At 41.0% G+C, this 26,929-nt stretch overlaps 1 non-coding gene across 1 annotated transcript; it reads right to left on the reverse strand.

Moving 5' to 3' along the window:
* Positions 1-2,209: 2,209 nt before the first annotated feature.
* Positions 2,210-2,316, reverse strand: LOC115032916 (U6 spliceosomal RNA). Its single transcript, XR_003838560.1, has one exon. It is a non-coding gene; the product is annotated as a U6 spliceosomal RNA (small nuclear RNA).
* Positions 2,317-26,929: the final 24,613 nt, after the last annotated feature.

Below are 26,929 nucleotides of genomic sequence, written 5' to 3' on the forward strand. Positions count from 1 at the left end.
TCTGTCTTTCTGGTTTTGAATAAATAATCTGTCATGAAGCAAGTGACCATATTGAAGCGCCTCATATTGCAAAGTACTATGAGTGATGTTTTAGGTGCTAAGGGAGGCTTTCCACAAGAAACTAAGCTTTTCAGTCCCACAGCTGAAGGTGAGTCCTCTCTCTTACCCTAGTGCTGTCTCCAGCATGAGAAGTGCTACAAGCCTGAATCTTGGATATGGAGAAGCAGTCTCCTGAGCCAACCTAACCAGGGCTTTGAGCAAAACATAACCCTCTGTGGTTACAAGAGATTGAGAGTCAGCAGGGAAGAATATGTTTTCTCCTATCCTGCAGATTCAGTTAGTTATCAGTTAGCTGACTCAGCTCAAACATGGGACCTTGTTGGGCAAAGTGAACCATTTTCTTCCTCTAGACTGTTCAACACAACTCTTTAGTAGCAATTCTCAATCTGTGGGTCATGACTCCTTTTGGGGGTGGGTGGGTGTTGAACAATCCTTTCACAAGGGTCACCTAAGACCATGTAAACAGGTATTTACATTAGGGTTCATGACAGCAACACAATTACAGTTTTGAAGTAGCAAGGAAAGTAATTTTATGGTTGGGGGTCATCACAACATGAGAAACTGTATTAAAGTGTTTCAGTCTTAGGAAAGTTTGAGAACTACTGCTTTATAGCATCGATCTTATAAGATGCAGGGAGGTTACTTGGTGGGTACATGTTACTTATGTGCTTGGTTACATGTTACTTATGTGCTCAGAAAAGAACTAGCTACCCGTTCTTTTGTAGCCATTCCCTTGTTGAGCATTTAGTGTTTGTCTTAGTGTCTAGCTCATAGAAGAGACGTGATAAATATCTGCAAATAAACATATATTTAGCATATACTGGAAACCCCTAAATTTTGGTAGTCAGAGTGTAAGAGAAACTCATGCTTTTCATTATTTCCTTAGCTGTTGCACAAGGAACACTTTTAGATGTCAGTATTATACATATTTATAGACTTGTGCTTGTGACATTGAGTACATTATAAAATGTTTTTCCTGTATGTGTGTTATAAAGAATTATTCAAACATTTTTGTGTGTGTGTGAAATAGGACAGTGCTTGGCACATGGAAACCATTTATTTTACTTATTTTTATTTTTTTATTATTGACATTTCTTAGCTTGATTGATCCACATGTTTTAACTTCCATTTATAAAACTAGGAGCCTAGCACTTTCTCCCTTTTTCAGAGATATTATGTGCTAATAAATTTTACCACATGCCTTGATTTTCACACTTCAATTATAGGCAGAAAAAAAAGCTATTGTACACAGTTAACCATTTGAATTCAAAACAAAACCAGATGTTTCTGTTGTCACCATGTGAGAAATTCACTAGTGGCTTTCACATTCTCAGTATAATAAAATGCTACAGAGAAAACTCTGCTTATCCAAAGAGAGGAAAGTATGTCTTATGCATCCTTTTTGCCAGTATCAGAATGACATCATCTCTATCTCAAAGAACCAAACATTATCTGTATTAAATCTAGGTGTGCTGCCTTCCCAGATCCTTGCATGTTTAAAGGTAGCTGCCAAACTACTCTCAATCTTTCCCTAGTTCTGGAAAGCCTGTTCAATTCCTTTCAAATGAAATTGCAACCTAGTTAACACTAAGTATTGCTTTAGAAACAGAGTGGAAGACCCAAGAAGATTAAAAAAGAAAATGTCCCCAAGCGTGACCCATTCTTCTGGTTTAGGTTTTAAAGAGACATGCAAAGAAGAGCAGAATAGAGATTTTCATTTCACCAGAGTAAAGTGGGTACCGCTTGCGTGAAATGCTGCAATTTCTCCGGAGAGTAATCCAAAAACTTATTTGGATCGTTGTTAGCAAAGTTCACACCAAGTTTCTTCAAAACACAGCTCTGAATCTTTTTAAAAAATGACTTCAGACTTCAGTGTAATGGCAGAATGAGGAAAATATTTTGATATCAGAAAGTATTTCTCTGGCACTGTCATGCAAGGCTCGGTAATCACGGCTCATCGGGTTGCTGTAGTGATGTTTTAGTCCTTCTTAAAAATCTTCAGCCACAAAATTAATTACACACCTCTGAAGCGCAGACTGCAGTGGTGGATATTTACATTAGGTTTTCTCAAATGTGTTTGAAGTCAGGAGTAGCCTTAAATGGTTGGGGTTGTCTTTCATCTGTTTAAACAACCCCACCCTTTTTAAAGAAAAATATGGAACACTTCATGAATTTTCATGTCATCCTTGCACGGGGCCCATGCTAATCTTCTCTATACTGCTCCAGTTTTAGATTATGTGTTGCCAGAGAGAGTACATCTGTCTGCTCACATTTTAATAAGAATCTACATAGTTTTATCCCCCTTTCTGGTATTCCTTTATCTCATAAGGGGGTAATGGGATGAATGAATAACTGCCGTAAGACAGTATTAAGATGCGTCTTTGGAGCCAGGCATGGTGGCAACACCTGTAATTGTTGTAATTGTCCAGCTCAGCATAACCCAGGCAAGACCCTGTTTCAAATAAGTCAAAACAGACAGGACAGAAAAGCACGTTTGAAAAGGAGTTTTATAAGGTGCATTCCTTTGTTCAACCTGGAGATTAAAGTCAAGGGCTTGAGCACTTAGTCACACCTGTAACCCTGGGTCTTGAAAATTCTTAACTAGAATTATCCAGTGAAATATTTGATAGCCCATATGCCTATCTTTTTCACACCAGCAACACTTCGGATGAGAAAAAGATTTTGTGTAGAACTGACAAGTACCTAGCGATTTGAATACAAAATGCGGCTGCCACTAATATTTTCTGGTGGCATAGATGTAGGTGCAAATCCCCTTTCTTTCTTTTTAAATATTTATTTATTTATTTATATTATGTATATGGTAGCTGTCTTGAAACACATCAGAAAAGGGCATACAGATGGTTGTGCACCTCCATGTGGTTGCTGGGAATTGAACTTAGGACCTCTGAAGAGCAGCCAGTGCTCCCAACCATTGAGCCATCTCTCCAGCCCACAAATCCCTTTTCATTTAAATTAAATTATTTTGTGTGAGAGAGAGAGAGATAGAGAGAGAGAGAGTGTTCAAGCCATGTCACTCAAGTGGAGGACAGAGGAAAACTTGTGTGAGTTGTTTCTCTTTTTCCTGGGAACTGGGGTTGAACTCGGGTCTTTGGGCTTAGCAGCAAGTACCTTCACTTTCTCTATGACATCACTGTCCCTACATGTAATTACTGTTAGCTGATAATTACTAAACCTTCAAATAGAACTACTAATGAGTTTTTTTTCATGTGGAGTGTATAATACTTATTACCCTCACATGAGCAACAAAATATGAATATGAAAATTTTCTTTTAGGGCATGTTATTTACTTCCTGCAACTGTAAATCTACCATTTGGAACATGGAGATAGGAGGATTGGGTGTTCAAGGCTAGTATTGGCTATGTAGTGAGTTCAAGGGAAGCTTGAGCTACCCTTAAAACCCTTAAAATAATAATAATGAGTAAGTTAAAATAAAAATTAAAGTACTGCACAAGAAAAGCAACTTAGAAAAAGAGTCTCCTTTTGGACAAAACAAGCCTATTCTTCAGCTTTCTAATTCATAATAACATGACATTTTGGGAGGTATAAATTGCCAATCAGAGCAGGACACAGGGAAAAGCAGATTATTGTCAGCCCTTGCTTGCTGTGGATGTGCACAGGCTTGGAAGTCAGATGATCTCCCTGCTTGTCTGTGCTTTCCCCCCCTTGCTGGGTGGTGTGGCCCAGTGACATAGTGTCTCGAGTTAACCATTTATAAAATGAAGGCAAAAGCTTCTATAGCCCAAGGTTTGATTTACACTGCCGAGTACTAGGTAAGTACTTAGTGCTAGTACTAGCATCCTTACAAGGGTAGTGTTTTCTGTTTAACCAAGTACTTCGTTTGCACTAAACTCCTGGGTTACACCACAGCTTTTATGGTAGAATTGTGTACACATTTTAGATACAAACGATCATCGCTCAATTTGTTCAGAGCAAAAGACTGGAGGGATTTCATTCTTACTGCGTCTATGGAAGCTTTTTTTTTCCTCTTCACTAAAATTCGGTCTAACTTCAAACCATTTGAAGGTACAATTTTATTCATTCACCCTTGTCAAGCCTTATTCTCCAAAGCTATCTTTTATCCCCACTTTACAGATGGGAAAGAAAAATGTGCAATAACTTTCGTAAGGCCAGAGGGCACTGAGCCCTCCACCCTCGCTCTCTGATGGAATGTGACACACGCTGGCTCCACACTGGGTCTGGATGAATCGTGAACATTTCAAATCTTGTTTGTAAGCTCCTGAATACAGAGAAACGAAAAGAAGGCATTGGTACGGTGGTGGTGCAAAGCCTTTGGTAGCAGCCTTGCCACCCAGCCTCAGCAGTTTATGCCTTTAATCTTCTCAGTGACCGGCAAGTGTTAAAACCATTTTAAAAAGTACCTTGTAACCTCCAACCTGAAGAAGAAGAAAAATGGCTTAGGGAGCAGTTAAAAGCCCCATTATATGTTGAGTCTTTTTTTTTTTTTTATGGGATTTTCTGAAAGCACTCACTTTTCACCCAAAGGTTGAGACTTTTTTTTTCTCTCTTCTGCTCTGGATGGAGTTAGATCCTTGCCAGGAGGGAAGAAGTAATGTTAGTGAGAGCTACAACACGACCCGAGAGGGCGTGGTGCTTCATGGGGCATTTCTAGGAAGCAGATGCCAACCGCTATGTTCTCTTGCACCAAAACACGAAGCTCAGAGTGGTGACCAATTTGCATACTCAGCAAAAATACCTGCCTACAGTTGAGCTCATTGACAAATCTTAGGCCATGCCCTACCCCCAACCCAGACAGTGTTCCAAAAACTGTGTAAAAGGGGAACATAGATAGAGACCCCTTATTCCATTCTGAGTCATATACATTGCTCTTTATGAACAGTGTCCTTATAATTAGGTGTTTAATTAAAACGGAACCTGTGACTGTGATAACCCCAAGGCATAGGCTTAAAACATTAACCATTTAGGGAACCTGAAATTGACTGTACAGAACGGATTTTATGGGATCATTAAGAAACTATGGAGTGTCTTTTGCAAATAAAATCTAATATCTGATTTCCAAAATTGTGATTTTTTTATTGTTGTTGTAAAAATGTTTCTATCTCAAGGAATATATATATATTTTAACTTTTGAGTAAGCTAAGGTGAAAGGGATCTTTAATTTGGATGTTTAGATAAAACACATTCTCTAAAAGGAAAAAGAAAATATCTCGGAATGCTTTGTTGCTGAGCATGTCCTATGTAAATCTGGAAGCAGATCTGGACACAAAAACCAAATGGAAAGAGAAACTAATTAATGATCCCAAGAAAGAAAGCAAATTTAGCCAAGGCATCAGTAAATTCTTGTAGCCCCAAAGCATGAATACCTTTGGGGGAACAGCAGCAGCAGCAACAACAACAGCAACAGCAACAGCAACAGCAACAACAACAATAACAACAATAACAAGCAGCCTGCCTGGAACATAATGCTTTAATCTCTCTCTAGCAGCTAGAGACTAGCTGGAAATTTAAGCAAAAATACTCCTGAGAGTCATTGTAAGATAATCTTAGAAGAAGAAGAAAAAAGAACTGGCTTGTTATATACTTCATGAGAGTAAACATTCAGAAGTCCAAATAACATTTTGTGGTCACTTTCAGTAAAAAAAAAAAAAAACAAAACCCCAAAAAAACCCAAAACTCAGGTGACTTCCAGATAGGTTCCCGTTCCCTTCTCTCCATTCTTGCTGTTCTGTGGGCTGATTTGTTCTCAGAGGTTGGCTTTGAGTGCGTCCGAGAGAAAAAGCATTACAGATCCCCTGTAACTCCAATCTGCTTGGCTGGGTTCTGCCTGTGCATTTCTGTCTTTCCACATGGTGCTTAGACTGTAGTTCCTGGCCTCTCCTGAGCACACTGAAAATCTATTGTGTTGAACTCTTACATCTTTTACTGTGAGTAGGGAACTGTCTCCTCAGGAGAGCCGTTCTGTTAGGTGTAGATATAGGTAAGTGAATCAGAGAAAACGAGGCATTTGGAAAGCTGCCATTAATCAACCTTTACTAACCTCGCCTTCCCATTTCTAATGAGCAGTTAATTAGATGAACCTCTTCCTATCAAAAGTTTGAGATACAGTAAAACAGAAGTGTAGCCTTTTCTTCTCTTCTCTTCTCTTCTCTTCTCTTCTCTTCTCTTCTCTTCTCTTCTCTTCTCTTCTCTTCTCTTCTCTTCTCTTCTCTTTCTTCCTTCCTTTCTCTCTGTCTCTGTCTCTGTCTCTGTCTCTGTCTCTGTCTCTGTCTCTCTCTCTCTCTCTCTCTCTCTCTCTCTCTTTCTTTCTTTCTTTCTTTCTTTCTTTCTTTCTTTCTTTCTTTCTTTCTTTCTTGTCAAGTCCTGCTGGGGAATGTTTTTCATAGAACCCCCTTCTCTGTTCAAATAGTTCTCTAATTTGAAATATTTCTGCATTAAATGGTCGACTTATTGTGAATGCTTTGGCTTTTGGAGTATGTTTTTGAAGTTGCATAAATGTATACGTTGGAAATACAAGAGTCAAGGTTCTCTTGATCCAAAGTTAAGTTGGTTTAAACACAACCTGAATCAAATGTTATAATATAAAACCCTCTCAATGTACTGGGTTACATGATCCATGTGGTGACAACTTGTTAAAGCATAATCAGAACTATGTTACAAACACAGCAGGGTGTATATTCAACGCCACCAAAGGATGCTGAAACAGAGTCCTATACCATAACAGTGTTCCCCATATGGCCTGCAGCATTGCTGCGGAGCACAGTGTAAATTTGTTCCATGTTTTATGCCCAGTGCCTCCTTTGAATTATTCTTGCATTACTAAATGAACCAAAGGTTACTGGGACACAAACATTGCCAATCAAGACTGATGAACTAAAAACCAAGATGGCTACTGAGCCAACTCACAGGAAGCAGGCAGAGGGGGATAGTGTGAGAGAGTTTACCGCACTATTCAGAGTACTCTCCAATGGAAAACTTACTGTTTACTTCTGGATTTTTCCACTTAATATTTAGGACCATGACTGACCATGCTGGTTGAAACAAGGAAAACATAAACACAGACAGGTGCACTATGGTATACGCTTTTTATAAGCATGCTTTGAAAAAGACAAGCCAATTACGGGCCAGATGCATTCCTAGTGCAGAAGTGGGTTTATGCTTCGACAGTTATGATGTTTTCTAAATATATAAACATTTAAAATACATGTTTGCCATGCTGGAGATAAAACCCTGGACTGTACATATGTCAAGGAGTTTTCTGTCAGCAAGTTACAGCCTCTGTTCTAAATACATTATTTTACATTAAAATGCTATGTTGGTGTTTCAAAAATATACTGGTTAAACAGTATTTTCAACAGATACAAAATTAAATAATTATTTAGACAGTCTATGCATAGAATAATCTGAATTCTTTGTAGGAGAAAATCCAGGATCCAGAAGGATGAATAAACACCATTATCACCATTGCAAACAGCTACTTAGGGAATTTGCTCCCAATTAACCTTATAGACAAATGAGAAATCATCCTCTAAAAATGAACACATTTATTTCTCTAAATATGTAAATTCCTCAGCATTTCTACAATGCTGAGATAAACTATTTCAATCTATATTTATAGATCAGAGTTGGGAACAATTTCTCTCTCCTTTACAAACAGCCTTGACTGCTTACTCTGAGTTCAAAACAGCCTTAAAATGTGTCATATTTTTGGTATACAAAAGGCATTCTAAAATTGTATTATGCAGTTATTGTGCCGAGAGAATGACCCTTGCCACGCTTTGTTTACTGAACGTCAAATTTTCATTCGTATTACAGCTGTGTACTAGGGCAGTTTCGGTTCTGTATGAAGGGCAACTAATGCACAAAACAGTCAAGCCACAGAGCGGTAATTAGTCTGGAAAAGATCAAAGTGTGCTCTTCTGAATCCAGCCGATTTGCTCTGGGTGTGCAGAACCAATGGTCTTTCTTTGCTAAGGTCTCTTATTAATTTTTGCTTTCGTTTGTTGTGGAGCAGCTGCTTTGCCATCAATCCAACATCCTGCTTTAAAAAAAAAATCCATTTTGATGCCACAAATGCAATTTCAATGGGTTTAGGAATAATAACCAGCTCTCGCCCCTCACCCCACTTCTAGGAAATAGAAACTCAGAATGAAAGTTTTCAGTGTGTGTGCGATGTGAAAGAGAACAACGAGCACGTCTAGGATCCATGTTCTAGAAAAGGTAGGAAACGTGGCTTATGAACGTGTCTGCGGTTTGTGCTTTAAACATGTGGTTACCCTCACCACTGTGTGCTGAGCATTTTCCTCTTTAAACCCACGCAAGCCTCGCCTCTGGGTGCTTACCTCACCTCTGCGTGCTTACCTCATCACGGCGTGCTTACCTCACCTCTGCGTGCTTACCTCACCACGGCGTGCTTACCTCACCACGGCGTGCTTACCTCACCTCTGCGTGCTTACTTCACCTCTGCGTGCTTACCTCACCACGGCTTGCTTACTTCAGCTCTGTGTGCTTACCTCACCTCTGCGTGCGGACCTCACCACGGCGTGCTTACTTTACCTCGACACCACTGCGTGCTGAACATTTTCTTCTTTAAACCCGCACAAGCCTCACCACTGCGTGCTTACCTCACCACGGCACACTTACCTGACCTCTGCGTGCTTACCTCACCACTGGGTGCTTCCCTCACAACAGCGTGTTTATCTCACCATGGCATGCTTACCTCACAACAGCGTGTGTGCTTACCTCATCTCTGTGTGCTTACTTCACCTCTGCGTGCTTACCTCACCACTGCGTGCTTACTTCACCTCTGCGTGCTTACCTCACCACTGCGTGCTTACTTTACCCGTTTCTTCTCAGTGGCTGTTCTTTTCCTTCTTTGGTTTTTCGCTGAAAAGTTATTTAGTGGCCCAAATTATTAATTAACCTCAACCAGCAGGAAAATAGAATTCTTAAACTGATTAATGGTTTCCACATCCCAGGATGGATGGAGTAAAATAATCAGTAGTATTTGTTCTTTTCTTGTTGTAATTATGATTTTTTAAGCAATTATGAAGGTGGCACTTGAGGTTGCCAGATAAGAGTCATCACAAGAAGTAAGTGGGTAGGCTAGCTGTGGAGGAGGAAAGGTGGACGTCATAGCTTAAAACAGGATAGGAGCTCGGAGTCCCCTCCCCATCACATCTTCCATGCCTTCCTTTCTCTACCTGTCCTTGTTTCTTTGAGTGTCTGCATAAAGGTGGAGAGAGGTAAGCTGCTTATTTATTCTGAAGAACACAGCAGCTTTCGATAATCATCATCTTCACCTCTGCCCAATATCTCGTAATCACATATTCAAACATGTTTATATATAACATGTAAAGTTATAAATATATTCTTTGATCTCTCTCTCTCTCTTTTTTTTTTCTTCTTTTTTTTTTTTTGGATTTTCGGGACAGGGTTTCTCTGTATAGCTCTGGCTGTCCTGAAACTCGCTCTGTAGACCAGGCTGGCCTCGAACTCAGAAATCTGCCTCTGCCTCCCAAGTGTTGGGATTACAGGCATGCACCACCACTGCCCAGCTGAGATGTTTTGATTTTTTTCTTGGTTTTCTGAGACAATAAATACATTCTTTAAGCAGTGAATTTAATAAACACTATATGGGCAAATGTGTGTGTGTGTGTTTAATATTACAACAACTTCCTTTTCCCTTTCTTTCTCTTGTTCTTTTGTCCTTGTCGAAGGGTCTCACTGTGCATCCCAGGCTGGCTCTGAACTTACAATCTTCTAGTTTCAGACTCCTGACTGTTGGGATTACAGGCGTGTGACAGTGTGCCAGGATATAATTTACTCGTCTTCACAATAAAATATTTAAATTTGATTCTGAGTTATAGTCCATTCCAACTACGTGCCAATTTTTTGTTTCGGTGTCAGTGTCTCTAACTGGATAGACACTAAAATACAGCCAAGCAAAACAAAACAAAAAAAAAGTAATGATATGTATAATTAACATAATGAAGAAGAGTACATACAGGCAATTTACTATAATTGACTAGTAAACAAACGTGTAATGTCCACGGCATGGCCGAGTAGGCTTGTTCTGGAAGCATTTGTAATTGGTCAGTTACTGAATGCCTTTGAACAGTGACAGAATGATTGCACAGGGACTTTTTTTTTTTAGGGTGCTCCTTTCCTCATGCAGCAGGTACAAACCAGACACCATCTGTTGATTTGACTTTGAATAAACCATAGCCATGTTGGACGAACTTGGGCGTCAGGGCTTTTCATCCTTGTATGTTACTTGGCATCTGACCAGAGCTGTGGTTACCTCTGCAGCTCTGCATTCTCCCCCACCCCACCCCCCACCATGGCGTCTGAGAGGGTAACTCTATTATCGTCAATGCTGGTGGGAACAAATCCATATTAGAATTGGAATACATATATTTGGCTTACACACAGCTACGTAGGTTCAACTATGGCTTCATTGATTACCTTTCTCCAGCTTTTTCAACGGCTTCACCTGAATCCTGCTATAACCCAACTCAAAGCATACCACTGACCACTTAACATTGCCTCGGGATATGTGCACGATCCCATTTAGAAAATTCTGAAAATGTTTGGGCTAAGAATTTTTAAAATGATATTGAGGAAAATGAGAGGTTCTAGAGAAACTCAATAGATGCTTTCCCAAACTGAGAAGAGGAGATGATTTACCAGCTGGAATCTGTGGTCTCATTATCAAGGGAGGCTGAATGAGTGAGGGGGTGGCTTGAGAATCCTTGCAAAAGTAATTATGCTTGCCAATCCTACGGAAGGCAACAAACACAAAACACAAACGGCCTAGGAGGGAGGAGAGAATATTGTCATTATTTTCAGATAACTCTATCTATCTATCTATCTATCTATCTATCTATCTATCTATCTATCTATCATCTATTTATCTATCTATCTTTCCTACCTAGCTTCCTGTCTAGCTTCCTTCCTTTCTTCTCTCCTTCCTTTCTTTCTTCCTTCACTCCTTCCTTTCCTCCCTTTTTCTTCCTTCTTTCCTTCATTCCTTTCTTTCTTCCTTCCATCTTTTCTTCTCTCCCTCTTTTTTCTTCCTCTTTTCCTCCTCTTTTTGTAGGGTTGAGGATAATCTGGCATTTTATTTTTACAGAAAACTTAAGACAACAAACAGGTTAATGAAATTGACAATAGAATTAAGTGCATTGTTAAATTGAATCCAATATAATGACAAGGACAAAAAATATCAAAACTTTCACCAACTGTGCTGGTCAATTTGATACAAGTTAGAGAAGACTGAACCTCTGAGAAGAGGGAACCTCAATGGAGAAAATGCTTTCATCAGAGCGTCTGTAGGCAAGTATGAGGGACACTTTCTAGAATGGCTGATGTAGGAGGACCCAGCCACTGCAGGTCATAGATCTGGGTTGTATAGAAAAATAATCTGAGTGAGCTTCCAGGAACATGCCAGTATACAGAACCGGTCCACAGCATCTGCTTCAATTCATTATTCTATTGATCAGGAAAATCTAGAGAATAGCTTGAAAAAAGATCCATATGATTAGTAGTTCTGGTGTCTTGTAGAATGTAAATCCATATTTGCCATGAATAGGAATACAAATGTTATGACATCCTATGCACATGGGAAGTAATTTAAATCTCAAGGAAAAATTAAATGCATGCCCTTCCCCAGATGAACGAGTGAGTCTATCATGGTCCTAAGGGCCGTCGATAACAGAGTCAGTAGCGAAGTAACTTCTTCCTTGGCACACAGAGCCTTCACTTGGCCTTGGTGGGCAGACCTGACTCCTGCTGATGTGGTCCCCATCTCCTTTCCTTTCACGGCAGGTTTGCTATCTCTCAGTGTCTCCTCACTCTCCCCGTCACCTCTGAAGGTCTGGGGCTGGAGGAGCTGAAGAGAAATCTATAACATTTCAGTGGATTCATCTGCAGTGACAGATGCAGACCCCTTGCCATTTTTTTTTGAGAAGTAAAAATAGAGCAGGTGAATATGTCAGCTTGCTTATTTCCTTCTGCAACAAAACCAGGGAGGTTAGAGTTTGAACAAGTATAAGTCTATCGCTGGAAATAATTCTACAGCATAAGTAGAAACTGAAACAATATTGAAGGGTTTATGAATTAACCAAAATAGATGAATCAAAATAGACACATGTTGGACTAAAGACAAAGAAGGACTAATAGATTGATTACTATCTGAACCATGAATCCCTCTTAAACTCTGAGATAAACCATCGATAAAATGAGTGTCTGCTATGGAATGGAAGGAGGTTGGATAAGTTTTGCAATTACAAATTCAGTTTGTATGAGAAAAATCCCATAGTTTGCCAGATGGATAACGATTTCCTATTTTTCCACAGTAACCCAAATGAAATTTGAAAATTCAGCCAGGGGTGGTGGTACAGTCTTTAATTCCAGCACTCAGGAGGCAGAGGCAGGAAGATCTCTGGGACTTCAAGGTCAGCTTGATCTACAGATCACATTTCAGGACAGCCAAGCCTACACACAGAGAGATCTTGCCTTGAAAAACCAACCCCCAAACCCCCAAACCAACCAACCAACCAACCAGACAAACAACAACAACAACAACAACAACAACAACAACAAACCCCCAAACCAAGCCAAACCAAAATAAAACAAAACAAAAATCCAGAGTTCTGTACCACTCTTGAAAAACAAATTGCTAGTTAGGGTTAATATAATACAGCAAGGACCAAACCCATATAATTGTTGACTTGAGGTCCGTCCCTGATTTACTAACTGAGCAAGAAGAGTAAGGTTATGGTGTAAATAGATCCATCCCAAAGCTTTATCTTCTTGTGCTATATTATCCATGGGAGACACCTTAGTGAGGAAAATAAGTTTAAAGGCCATGACAGATCCATAAGGATACACAGATGTCTTTTTTTTTTTTGTCTAGATTCAAGTAATTCTTCCTTTGCCTCTTGAGATAATATACAAGGACTGTCCAATGTCGTCTTTCCTTCTAGAGTTTTACATAGATTGGTTAGTGCCTAATCAGATAAACATTTTGATTTTGCTGAAATTGCACTGGAAATCCCAAGTGCAGCTCCTGAGGCTGGAGAAGGACAGGTAAACAAATTCCCTTTCCCCACTGTGCCCCAGCTTTCCCTGGTCTCTGCCCATCACGCTCAGCCCTCACTCTCTTATGTCACAGCTGGCTTTAGGCTCCTGCTTCCTGGTAGCACTTGCTTAATGCTCTAGTTGGTGGCATGAACCTGGGAGAGCAGGGCCCTAAAAATGAAAGGGACTAAAGTCTCGTGCAATAGCCAACTCTATTCGGAGCATCAATTTATTCCTTGAGGGTTAAGTGTCAATCCCAAGGACAAGTTGCATGTGGTGAAAACACCTTTTTATTTTTGTTTTTGTTTTTGTTTTTCCATAGAGGCATACCAACAATCAATAGTCATTTGTAGTGAATAAAGTGAACTCACTCCTATCTGCTCACCTGGGAGGAGGGCAAAGCATATTCCCCCCAAATTCTGTGTTTTTGAAGAAACCGAGGTCACAAGAATCTTTGTCTTGTTTGCATGTAGTTCTTTCGCAAACACTCAGAATCCTCACCTGACTGCATTCATGGACTATCTTCTGACAGAACTGGAAAGTGTTCTTTTAAATGAAGAGATCCAGACCCAGAAGAACAAACAAATTCCATATCAGGTCTTTCACAGACTCCAGCGGTTCACAGAGGGGGTAAATAGATGTTGCCGTTTTTAATGTTATTTCCCTCCCTTTGTTGTTGTTGTTGTTGTTGATCTCTTTGGGGGGTGGTTGCAAGTGTGAAAGGACAGAGGGATGAATGGGATTGAGGTGCATGAAGTGAAATTCACAAAGAATCAATAAAATGTTTGCCTAATCATTGCCTCTCCAGCATATAACCCTAATCAGGAGGTAAGCATGCCGGTGGAATTAATTATGACGGTAACTCTATACAAGTCAGAGAAAAGAATAGTGTTTAGTTTGGTGACTTTTGAACTCAAAGAATTGACATACAGAGAGAGAGAGAGAGAGAGAGAGAGAGAGAGAGAGAGAGAGAGAGAGAGAGAGAGAGTAGTCTGGGGCTATGGTATACAATAACCTACAAGAATAATCTAGTGTTAGTGTGTGTAAGAATTACCTAACAATGAAAGCTGCCTGATCATGGATGGGCAGCTTTGGAGTTTGGTGTGTCTTATTCTTGGAGTTGCTGAAACAGCTTCCGTGGCTAGCCACCTCCAGCAGCCTGCTGACAGTCTTAAAGCACTTGTGATTACTGTGAGTAGAGAAGAAGTTAGATTATCTCTGAAGTGTAAACAATGGCTGAGATTTGAACCCATGGGGTACGTCTAGCAATAGAACTAAACTTTAATAGATGCTGCCTTAAAGAGAAGCAGTGAGGATATGTCAAGCAAACAGCTTCTCTGTGATCCTGAGTTTGCGTCTAGGTGAGACTCTATAGTAAGGCTGCCCTGCTTACTCTCGTGTGATGTGGCTAAAGCAGGTTTTTAAGGGTATACTGATGTTCTTATTTCTTCTCTTTGTCAGTGTAACTACAAACATCTATCTACCTTGCCTCTTCTGTTTATCTTAGAAGCTGTCTACTGTCAGCCATTCCAATCAGGGTTTTAAAATGTACAGTTTGATAGCCTACATCAAAGTGATAATGTCTCCTGAGTATCAGCATCATCTTAATCATCCATTTATTAATATTGACTGAGACAGAATTTAAAATAAACAGTTGAACTCAGGATATGATAATAAACACATGTAGGTTCAATACTATAGATAACACATTAATTATAACATTCTTTGTCTCTCTGCCTCTCTCACTCTGCCTGTCTCTCTCTGTCTCTGTCTCTCTGTCTGTGTCTCTGTGTCTCTGTCTCTGTCTGTTTCTGTCTCTCTGTGTCTCTGTCTCTCTGTCTGTGTCTCTGTGTCTCTGTCTCTGTCTGTCTGTCTCTGTCTGTCTGTCTTTCTGTCTCTGTCTGTCTGTCTCTCTGTCTCTCTGTCTGTGTCTCTGTCTCTCTGACTCTGTCTGTCTGTCTGTCTCTGTCTGTCTGTCTGTCTGTCTGTCTGTCTGTCTCTGTCTCTGTCTCTCTGTCTCTTTGTGTCTCTGTCTCTCTGTCTCTCTCTCTCTGTGTGTGTGTGTGTGTTTGTGTGTGTGTGTGTGTGTGTACTTGTTTGGAGACAGGGACTCACTACACAGACTAGCCTTGAGTTTGTAGTCCTCCTACCTCAGTCTCTTGAGTACTGGAATCACAGTTGTATGCTGTCATTTTCTGCTTAATTATAAAACCTTTAAAAGTGCATTAATCTTACATTAACCAAACCTTAGTGTGTTAATAGTGAGACTTCTTGAAATGCTGCACAACTGATCAGTTCCTGAATCAAGACTACAATCGATTGCACCTAACTCTTATTCCAGAGTTTGTCTGTTCTACCGCACTGCCTTGGTATCAGGATGCTGTTCCTGCAGTGAAGGATACTGGCAGGTTCATAAAGACTCATGACTCATCAGAAGCAGAATAATGAAAGCAAAGTGAAGTGCCACCTATGCCTTACAACTAAAGAGTAGTTCAGAAGGTTACGAAAGTGAGAATTCACAGGCCATGGTACATCGGAAGTAACCACTGCCCAGAAGACGTGGAAGCCTCCTTCACAGCAACTCTGAAAATACTTGGGAAAGGTAATGAACTTTGTGTTGTTGTTGTTAGTTATTAATTTATGGTTCCCAAATAACATGTTGGTTTTGTCCACACCACCAGTGCCCTCCCCCCTCTTTTATTTCTGTCTAGTTTCACTATTGCCTATCATACTGGTCAATAGGACAAAGGCATTCAACTGCAGCAAATTCTTATACATTCCAAGTTACCCCCACACAAACAGGTTGTCATAGTAACCAAACAAAAAGGGACTGGAAAACAGAAGCAAAGTCTTTACTTAGGTCTGGTGGGCTCTGCACTGCTTCCTTAAGTGCTATTTCAGGCTTTCTTTTAGATTTGGGTCTTGGTTACTGATTACTTTTTAAGTTGAAGACTTTATCAGACCTTTTGATATAGAAGATTGTACTAAGGTATGAAGTCAATTTATTGTTTCTTGAGAGCATATACATTTTAATTAAAACTGCTGATTTAGTACAAGAGACTATTCAACTCCTGTCCGTGGAACCTGGGGAGACAGGAGGCTCATTTGACATGGTAAATGGTCCTAAGGAAGACACAATATAGGGAGAGGAGAACAGCCTTGAAGCAATCACATTAAGGGGCGGCTGTTTGCTTCTGCCATGTTCATTAGAAAGCATAGAGATTTCATTGATACTTGCTACATGGAGCTCACTAATGACCATATTAATGAATACCATGCACTCTGCCTAGTTTTAATCTTTTGGTCATAGAAGATTTTGATGGTGAAACAGAAAACCATTTAGGCTCATAACATATGCCTAACATTTCCTGGATTGGTCAATAGGACCACTCTCTACATCCCTATTATTGTCTTGGTACCGCTTTGAAGTGCAAACACATTACAACTTCAAAGGCCATCCAGGAAGATGGCAACCAGAGCTTGGCAAGCTCTGGGGTACAGACAAGCCTTCAGGGTGTCTACCAGGTAATGGGCTTGCTAGGAATCTTGGCACCGTTGGCTTTTTCTTTCTTAAAGAAAAAGATTTGTATACAAAGGCTTCAGCTGATACTTGGCTTTTAAAAATCATACTGTCTGAATACCTTGATAAAAAGTGATTCCCCTATGTAAATGTCATTTGTTGAAGGAAGAAAATAAAACTAGATGTTTATTTGGAAGCTTAGGAAGCAGGAGGGAAATTATTTCATGAAAGAGTAGATCCATGGAATACTGCTGCCCGGGAGATCAATCCACCCACGTGCATATCTGGAATCAGCTGCATTGAACTAAAATACTGTCTTTGCATATATTTTCCAGGGAGTTCTTTTTATCCAGCAGCTGAGCGTGGGATACTCAGAGCAAGATTTTCTTTCAATGAAAGGATTTGTCTCTTAAGACTAGAATTGACACAAAGCCCAACTAATTCTGGTTTAGAGCCAAAAGGAAGAAAGGTTAAAAAATATATATAATTCTTTCCATGTAAAGAGCACTTGTTTATAACAACAACAACAATAACAATCTCAGAATACATGGGAGAATGCTCATTATGTGTTTGTATTGATGCCTTAAATGTGATCAGTGTTAGTTTTGTGTTTTGGGATGAATATAACTTAGTCGCTTTCTGAACTGGGTGGCCATGTGAGAGAACTGGGTGGCCATGTGAGAGTAGTAGAGCCTATACCAACACTATCAGCATCTCCTTTCCTCTCAAGCGGTAGAGGAAGACTTAGAGCCAAGGTCAGAGGCAATTCCTATTTGGGACTCTTCTGTCTTCCTTCCTCCCAGTTTGGTTACTCTGTAGAAAGGAGAGTCTAGGGGACTGGTGGAAGACATGCTGTCTAAGTGGGTGAACTTGTTCAAGCATTTGTAATTCTAGTGTGAGGAGGAATGGACAGGCTGAGCCCCAGGGTGTGCTGTCCAGTCAGTCTAGCAGATCAGTGAGTATTGTTTAGTGCAAGATTGTCTCCAAGAATAAGGTGGGGAAGTGATTGAGGAAGACATCCTGATGTTGGCCTCTGGCTTTCACAGGTTCCCACATGGACAATGATACCTGAACACACACACACACACACACACACACACACACACACACACCTGTACATATATCCCTGTACACACACACACACACACCTGTACACACACACCTGTACACACACACACCTGTGCACACTTACACATCCCCCCAACACACACACACACACAATAGTAGTTTTTTAAAAAGGAAGGTGGTTATTAGTTTGGGTGATTTTTTTTTTAAAGCTGGAGTTTCACTGTGTTGACTAAGTTGGTCTTGAACTCCTGCCTCAGCCTCCAGAATATTGGGATTACAGGCACGTGCCACTGGTCTTGAGTCAATTTTTGAAACAATGGCCATTTAGTTTTAGTCTTAAGGTCAGTCAGTGGAGAAGATTTTGCTCTAAGTCAATAGGTTGGTATTCTATCCTATATTTTAGGATGTCCTCCCATCCTAAAATCCTGTGAATGATAAGTCACACACAGAAAGACCCGAAAGCCACCACCACCACTCTGTACAGAATTATCTGCTGAAATTAGGGAAATGGTGAGAGCAACTTGTCTTTTGTCTTTCTGTAATAAGACACGGAGTCTGATGAGAACAAGGGATTTCTGCTAAGTCCTCTCTGATTTCTTACATAGCGGCATTTACAGACTTAGCTTTCTAACCCAGACGAAATGATTGATATCGACTTTCCCTCACTTAACTGTAATTCATTCATTGTTCCATTTCTGTCCTGTGAGCAAATGCTAACAGCTTTCCATGGGTGTAGTCTCCATTAATAGTTTCAAGTACCTGAGGAATTTATGTAGAGTCTTCAGTAAGTGTTCTAAGGAAGACTCTAAAATTATCCTTGTCTCTGACCCCTGCCCACAAAAGTCCCCGAACCTGGCTCCCTTAGCTCATTGATTGCACAAAGCATCTGATGAATGACCTTTTGTGGCTCTCTCTCTCTGTGTCTCTCTCTCTCTCTCTCTCTGTCTCTCTCTCTCTCTGTCTCTCTCTCTGTCTCTCTGTCTCTCTCTCTGTCTCTCCCTCTCTCTCTCCCTCTCTCTCCCCCTCTCTCCCCCTCTCTCCCCGTCTCTCTCCCCCTCTCCCCCTCCCCCTCCCCTCCCCTCCCCCTCCCCCTCCCCCTCCCCCCTCCCGCTCCTTTCCTTTCCTTTCCTTTCCTTTCCTTTCCTTTCCTTTCCTTTCCTTTCCTTTCCTTTCCTTTCCTTTCCTTTCCTTTCCTTTCCTTTCCTTTCCTTTCCTTTCCTTTCCTTTCCCGCTAGCTACAGTTTGGTCAGCCTTGTTAACAATCCCTTCAAGTGTCTAAATGAATCATACTTTTTCTCTGGTTTCTTCTCTCACACAGGGTCCATTACTTCTATTAACCTGCTTCAGAGAAAGCAGAGATCTGTGATGACATGGTCTAACTCTTCTGAAGTCAAGTATGTCTTCAAAGGCAGCGTCGGGCAGCTCAGGGAAGAACAGCAGAGAAGGTCACAGTGGGCAGAGGAGAGCTGCACACAGAGGGACAGCTGTGGGCTGGCCAGTTCTTCTTGGGAATTTTGCAGATTTACTATTATTTTAGGGGCTACTGAAGAAAACAATGCCCAGAAAACAATTATTATTTTAAAAAGTCATTTAAAGGAGCTGGAGAGCTGACTTGGTCAGCAGTTAAGATCACATGGTGACCTTTTAGAGGACCTGACTTTGGTTCTTAGCACTCACACGGTTGTCTACAACTGTCTGACTCCAGTGCCAGGGGTTCTGACCTCTTCTTCTGACTTTCCTGACCATCAGGCTTCCTCTATTTGTTTTACAATTAGCGTAGCTTCACACAAAACGTAGCAAAAACCTTACTGAAACTGGACAGAAAGGGACAGGGAAAGAGAAGCCTTTTAATATCCCCTCTGAGGGACTCAGAGAGGAGTGAGAGTAAGTCAGAGTTCTGCGACACTGCCCCGCCTCCTCCCTGGGCCTGATAGCTAGTGACTTTGGATTTTAGTCACTGTTAGCCTTTGACACCTGTGAGCAGAGTCACTATGGAGTTGAAGGTCTCAAGGAGGCTCTTGGAGAGCTTCCCAGAGCCACTAGTGGTTAGATGACCAGATGCAAGAAGGTTCTAGCAGGTCCTTCTCCAGGGACCAGAGCCCAGGTCCTTGAAAATTCTCTCCTACTAATCATCCTTTTAAAAAGCAGATCAAAGCAAATGTATGGGTCTGTAGTCTAGTCGAGCGTTCTCCACGTTCAGCACTCTGGAATACTTACTTAGGATCCCATGTGGGTAGAGCTTTGCTGTGTGAGCATGCTCACTGTGTATTCTGGATTCTATCCCCCGATAAAATGTCAGCTTTCAAAACCAGCTGGAACACAGAGGCGTTCTACTCCCTTTTGTAATTTTTCATTCCAGTGTGGGAAAATGGGAGCAACAGGTTTCTGTGTATGTTGGTTTGTAGTGAGCAGAGAAGCGGAAGTTTCTTTTCTTTTCTTTTTTTTTTTAGTTTATAAAAACACATTCAATTAGTATTAGAAATAATGTATAATTATAATTAGTCCATAATTATAAATAATCAAATTATCATTGATCACAATATAACACCATACTTTTAAAATCTTTCAAATATAAAATGCACATTTTATAAATTCTCTGAATACAGTCATTGAAGTTTTAAACAATAATTCTTGAGACTTTCCTTAGATAATGTAGTAGAATAGGTATGAAGGTGACAACAAAAGTTTGTCATAATTAATCCTTTTTACAAATTTTACTACCCTTAAATACTCCCTTATGAATTAGGAAAGCAGTTATAAAGTCTGAGAAACCAGGAACAGTGGCAGGCTTGATTACCGTGTCTGGCACATTCTGTAAATAGTAAAATAATAAGGCCCGAGAAAAGAATTGAAGCAGGTTTCTTATGAAAGTGACCTGGGTCTGTAGACTGTCACCTCATTTAAAGAGGCAGTTACTGGTTCCTCTTGCTGTCAAGCTTAAGAAACAGTGCATGCTATGTTTTGTGCATGTTTTTCAGAAGTCATGAGATGACAGCTTAATTCTCAAAGTGACATACTAGTGGGCTTTGGTAGATAATTAGGGTTACATGTGGTCATGAAGTTAGGGACTTCCACTAGTATTGAGGTCACTAGGATTTTGCAGAAATCTTACAGTGTTCCATGGCATACAATCCAGGATCTGGAAAGAGTTGGTTCTGCCCCTTTATCCGTTGCTGGAAGGACGGCTTATAGAAAGAAAGAAGGAGAAGCTGCTTGCTGATGGAGCGGCAAGGATGGTTCTCTCAGGTCCGCGTTCCTGGACAGCAGGTTTCTTCTCATGGGGAGTGATCATGTTCCCTACTGGGAATCTTGAACTTGTGAACTCAAAATCATTGATCAAAAGAGCTGTCCACTTCTGCACATGCTCATTCTTGGAAAGTCTGTTCTAGATAATCCTTGACTGGGTTCTGGAGGGCTTTTCCTAAAAGAAAAAATTAACAATTTCTCCATGTTAGGAATTTATATCTGCGCATTTCTTAGACCTCAGTCAATTCCACAGTGGTGGCGTCAGCAGCTTGGCAGTAACAATGCTGGCATGCTTGCTGTTTTCCCCATGTGAGAACTTCTGCAGAAGCAAAAGTGCTATGCTCTTAGACATCCCAGGCTTTAGAACTATGAATCGAATACACAGAATAAAATCTGTTTCATGAATGTGTATGTATGTATTATGTGGGTATGTATCTATTTATGGTTGTTTCATGGAGCCCAGTCTGACCTTGAACTTGCTAAGTAGCCAAGGATGACCCTGAATTCTTGATTTTCCCATCTCTACCATGCCTGTGCCACCAGACCTCACTAGACCTCAGTTCGTTATAATTTACCCAGTCTGTAGTACTCAACAATGACAACGGAAAGCAGACCAAGACAGTGCGACTATAATCTTGGGCGATTCTTCTAGGCTAATATGTGACAACACTTTGTGTTTAGGAATTATTCAGAAGTCTAAGGTCTTGCAGTGGATCTAAAGATATTCATGAACATCTTGACACATTGGCTCTTTTTATATCTTTCTAGAAATATCTATTCAGAAAGGGGAAAAAGGCAGCTGTGACGTTCTCCTTTTCTCCATTGCTTCCTCTGCTTAGGGAAGGGAGGAATGGATTTATACGCATACGTTCATCATTTAGTTGAAATACAAGACATTCTTTTCTAAGCATTAGCTACATGGGACCATACTATGACATTTCGTTTGCATGGTCAAAAATTCTTTTGCTGAGATAAAATGCCCCTCTAGGTCCTTAGGGTGAGTCCCTAGTTCTGTCTGCTTCTGTGCATCCATGAAAAATAAAAGGACTTTAAGATATGCATCTAGTAAAATTTGGAAACAAATATCACCCATTCTTCTTCCGCTTAGAATGTCTTCAGCAAGGTGATGTGAAGAGACCACAGGGAGCTATAGAACCAAACAAGGAAGTGGTTCTCAACCTGTGGACTGTGATCTCTTTGGGGGTCGGGGTCAAACAATCCTTTCTCAGGGGTCGCGTACCAGATATCCTGCATACCAGGTATTTGCATTACGATTCATAACAGTAGCAAAATTACAGTTATGAAGTAGCAGTGAAATAATGTTATTGTTGGGGCTCACCGCAACATGAGGAACAGTGTTAAAGGGTCGCAGCATCAGGAAGGCAAGACCCACTGGAACAGGCATATCTATGGATTTATCTGGAGGTTGAAAGCTGAAGAGAGAGGATTGAACTGCAGTGAACTTTGCACTGTGATTTCACATTGAGGTGGCTGCATCTGTGCCACCTGTTGATGGCATGATTGGCGCATTAGTTCCTGCTCAGTCTCTGCACCACTGATAACTGCTTAACATTACCACAGGGGAAGCATTGTCGGAAGCCGTAGTCACTTTGCCTCGGCAATGGTGTACATTGGCGTCCCATTCAACCCTTTTTTCTGACATTAGCACATTTGAATGGGCCACCAGTGTAGCCTTTCAGCAGGAACATGCATCCGGGGTTTCTGGGTGGCCCAGAGCTAAGCTGAGAGATCTCGTTAATGGACTGCAAGACCCAGGCTATTGAAGGACGTGAACTCGGTGACCAAAGAAAAGTGAGACAAAGATGTCCCTCACAGGACCATGTAGGTCAGAAGTGGACAAAAGCAGACATGGCCCGGTCAGAGGTATTTGATTTCTGAGTTGAAAAGGGAACACTGACCCCCCGTGGGGGGGCAGTGCCACTGATTTGCAGGAAGCGCAGAAGCCCGGTCTGAGAGAAAGCATTTACCACAATCGCAGGTGGTGTGTAGAGTTATTTTAAAAAACGTTTTCTCCTTCCACTTGTCTTCGTGGTGATTTCTTACTTGGCATTACTTAGAGAAAGGCCTGGCTAACTAGACTTACAAGAAAAGCCGAAGAAGCAGAGCTGAGGAAGGCGCGCGCAGCGGTGCAGGACCACTGAAAAGTGCTGCATTGCCCAACACTGTAGGAATTCCGGGTGTTTACAAAGCTCTGAGCTGCTGCAAAATGGGCTTTGAGAATAACTTCTATGTGTTTATGGCTACAGTTTTAACACATCAGTATAATTTCAAAAATATACTCTAAAGAATATGATTAAAAAAAAACAGATCTGAAAGTTTACCTAAAATGTTAAAGTAACAGCCTAGTCAGAAAGCCATCAAAGAGAACTCCTAACAATTACAATAAGGTTGCTGAAGTGTGACTCTCTACCATAGATGACTTCTGGCAGGGGTTGTGGGTGGGGAAGGACTCAGGCTTCTTTAAGGGGCTGGCCACTGGAATTTAGACTATGTTCCAGTGAGTAAATGGGCAATGCAAATTGGCTCCCCCCTTTCTTCTTTTTTTTGGGGTGGGGGAAGAGATCCTAAGGGAAGTGGGGGGTGGAGTGGGGGGCAGGCGACCTGGGAGGACTGGGAAGTGAGGATGCTCAGGGTTCATGATTTGAAATTCCAAATAATCAATAAAAATATTACAGAAAAAAAGGAAAAAGAATTACTGGAGAACTACCCGGAATCCTATGGACCTTTCATGGCCAGTCACAAAGTGCTCCTTGTCCCCTGAGACTATTCTTGTGGTGAGTCACGCCGGTCCCTTAGTATTTAAATATGTGATGTATCCAAATTGTAGAGAGTGAAAACTCAGACACACAGGGTCCTGGAAAATGTTGCATAACTTGCATGTGGTGTGCCTAGTGTCCACAAAGGTCAGACTAGGGCAGTTAGGGATGACTGTGAGCCACTACCATGAATGCTGGGAACCGAACCGGGATCTTCTGTGAGAGGAATAGTGTTCCCAGCCACTCAGGCTCCTTGGAACCCTTTAGCACATTTATGCTTCTTAAATGTTTTCAAACTTAAATTAAAAATAATTTAAATCATAGAAACTTTAGGACAGGACATTGACCACCAAGCTCTGCCCCCTCTTTTTTTCAGCCACCAATTAGCAATATTTCACCTCTTCATCTTGTCCTCTATTTGCTTGCACGTGTACGGATTCTTATTCTTGCTGCTATTGAACTATTTGAAAGGAAGCCTCGGCTATGGCAATCTTATCCATGCTATGGCAATAGCTTATCCATGCTATGGCAATAGCTTATCCATGAGTCCTCTAGTGTATACATTTTTCTAAGTATAGACAGTTTCCTGTAGAACCACAATACTATCCATATGTAAAAAAAAAAAGGTATTAATTTAATATCGTCATCCAAGATGTAGAACCGCTTGAAAGATTTCAAAGTTATACCTGATCTATTCAGTTGTCTTTGCTGACCCAAGATCCAATCAAACTAACTGTAACGGAAACAAATAAATAAACTGCTAGCTGCAATTAGGGCTATTTTAGAGCTTTTATTCTAGAAGATTCTCCTATTGTTCTTATAACATTAACTCCATCTTGAGGATCTATATCAGTTGCCTTGCCAAAAAACAAAACAAAACAAAACAAAAAAACCCAAAAAACCCCCCAAAACCCAAAACCAAAAAAACAAAACAAAACAAAAACCAAAAAATCTCCCTTGTGACGATTTGTCTGTTTTCTCCTGATTTGGCTCAGGCTAAACATTCAGGCTGGGGTATGGGATAGGAGATGATCTTTCTAAGCGGATCTGTTTGGAGGTGTATGTCAGCTTGCTCCCTGTTGGCCATACTGAGTTTGCTCAGTTGGTTAAGATAGTAATGTCCATAGCCTGCGTCCCTGCTGCACAGCTAGTCTGTGTGGAGGTGTTTTAAAAACCATTGTTTCTGAGCTAAGAATGTAGCTCAGTGGCAGACTGCTTACTGGTGTGTGTGGAAAACTAGGATCAATCCCCAGCTCCACAAGAAATGGGAAGAAAAGCCCCCAATAAACAACAATTACACGTAAAAACCAGTCTTTTACCTAGTGACTGCTGAATTTACTGAGTCTTCTTGAAGGTAGTTTTCATTTGTTTTTTTTTTTTGTTTGTTTTTTGTTTTTTTTTCGAGACAGGGTTTCTCTGTGTATCCCTGGCTGTCCTGGCACTCACTTTGTAGACCAGGCTGGCCTCGAACTCAGAAATCTACCTGCCTCTGCCTCCCGAGTGCTGGGATTAAAGGCGTGCGCCACCCCGCCCGGCTTCATTTGCTTTTTTAAGAGCTCTATAAATGTATATAATATATCTTGATCATATCCACCCCCATTCCTTCTCCAACTCCCTCCCTTCCCTAGAATCTCCATTCTAATTTCCTGTCCTCTTTTTTTTTAAATTTTTTTTAAAATTTATTATATGTAAGTACACTGTAGCTGTCTTCAGACACTCCAGAAGAGGGCGTCAGATCTCATTACGGATGGTTGTGAGCCACCATGTGGTTGCTGGGATTTGAACTCAGGACCTTTGGAAGAGCAGACAGGTGCTCTTACCCACTGAGCCATCTCACCAGCCCCTCCTGTCCTCTTTTTAAATTAAATTTATTTATTTACTTTTATTTTTAATCCATTCGGTCTAGTTAGTATAGCCAGTTTATGTGTGGGTGTATGTTATCACTAATAATTCTTTCTTTTTTTTTTAACCATTGACAATTTTTATATTGGAGGGTGGAAAAATAGCATTAGGGTACGTGGGCTGTCACAACAAGACACAACTGACTGGGTGCTAAGCTACAAACTGGAGTTCTTACAGTTCTAGAGGGTTTCTTCTGAATCCTTTCTGTATATAGTCGCTCATTTTGTCCTTACACAGCCTTATCTCCATGAGGAAAGGGTGAGGGAGGGGAGTGGGAGGGGAAGAGGAAGAGGAGAGGAAAGGGACAGGGAAGAGAGAGGGGACGGGGGAAGGAAAGGGAGAGAGGAGAGGGAGAGAAGAGAAGGTTCTGATGTCTTCTCCTCTTCTAAGAACATTAGTCCTATCCAGTTACATCCCAACCCTGTGACTTCGTTTATCTGTAGCTGCCTTCCTGACGGCCTCGTTTCCAAATGCAGTCATGGTTGTGGGTAAGGGCCTCAATATGTAAATTTTGGTGGTTACAGAATTGGCTCATAATGAGTTGGTATCTCATTAAAGAAGAGTTTTCTACCTTGATCTCCCCTTTTCTTTTTTCTTCCCTCCCTCACTTCTCCTTTAGAACAACACTGGCACTATGGACTCATGACATTATTTCTTTGTATATGTGTGTTGTGTGTATGTATGTATGTATGTATGTATGTATGTATGTATGTATGTATGTATTTGCCAGAGCATGTGTATGGCTGCAGAAGAAGGTGTTGGATGTTTTCTGTTATCTCTGCCTTACTCCTTTTGAGGCAAGGTGTCTCCTAGAGCCTGGAACTCACATCAGTGCCCCCACTCCACAGCCATGTGCAGGATCACAGCTAGCTTGTCCTGTGGATGCTGAGATCTGAACACCAGGCCTTATATTTGCACAGCAAATGTTCTTACCATGAAGTCATCTCTGCCGTCCTGACCCTTTTAAGATTTATTTATTCTGCTTTATATATGTGAGTGGTTTGTCTTCACATATGTGTATGCATCATGTGTGCTTGATGTCTGTGGAGGTCAGAAGAGAGGACTGGATCCCCATGGTTGTAAACCACCACGTGGATGTGGGGATTAGAAACCCGAGTCCTCTGCAAGAGCAGCAAATGCTTTGAATGGCTGAGCCATTTTCCCCCTCCTGCTCCTATTTTGAGACGAAATCTCACATGTTGCCCAGGTTGGCCTGGCATTCATCACATAGCTCAGGTTTGCCATGAACACACAGTAATCTGGAGTGTGGTTAGT

Source organism: Mus caroli, unplaced genomic scaffold (genome assembly GCF_978045245.1).
Source record: "Mus caroli unplaced genomic scaffold, Mus_caroli_1 scaffold_14, whole genome shotgun sequence".
In the NCBI taxonomy this organism is placed as follows: Eukaryota; Metazoa; Chordata; class Mammalia; order Rodentia; family Muridae; genus Mus; species Mus caroli.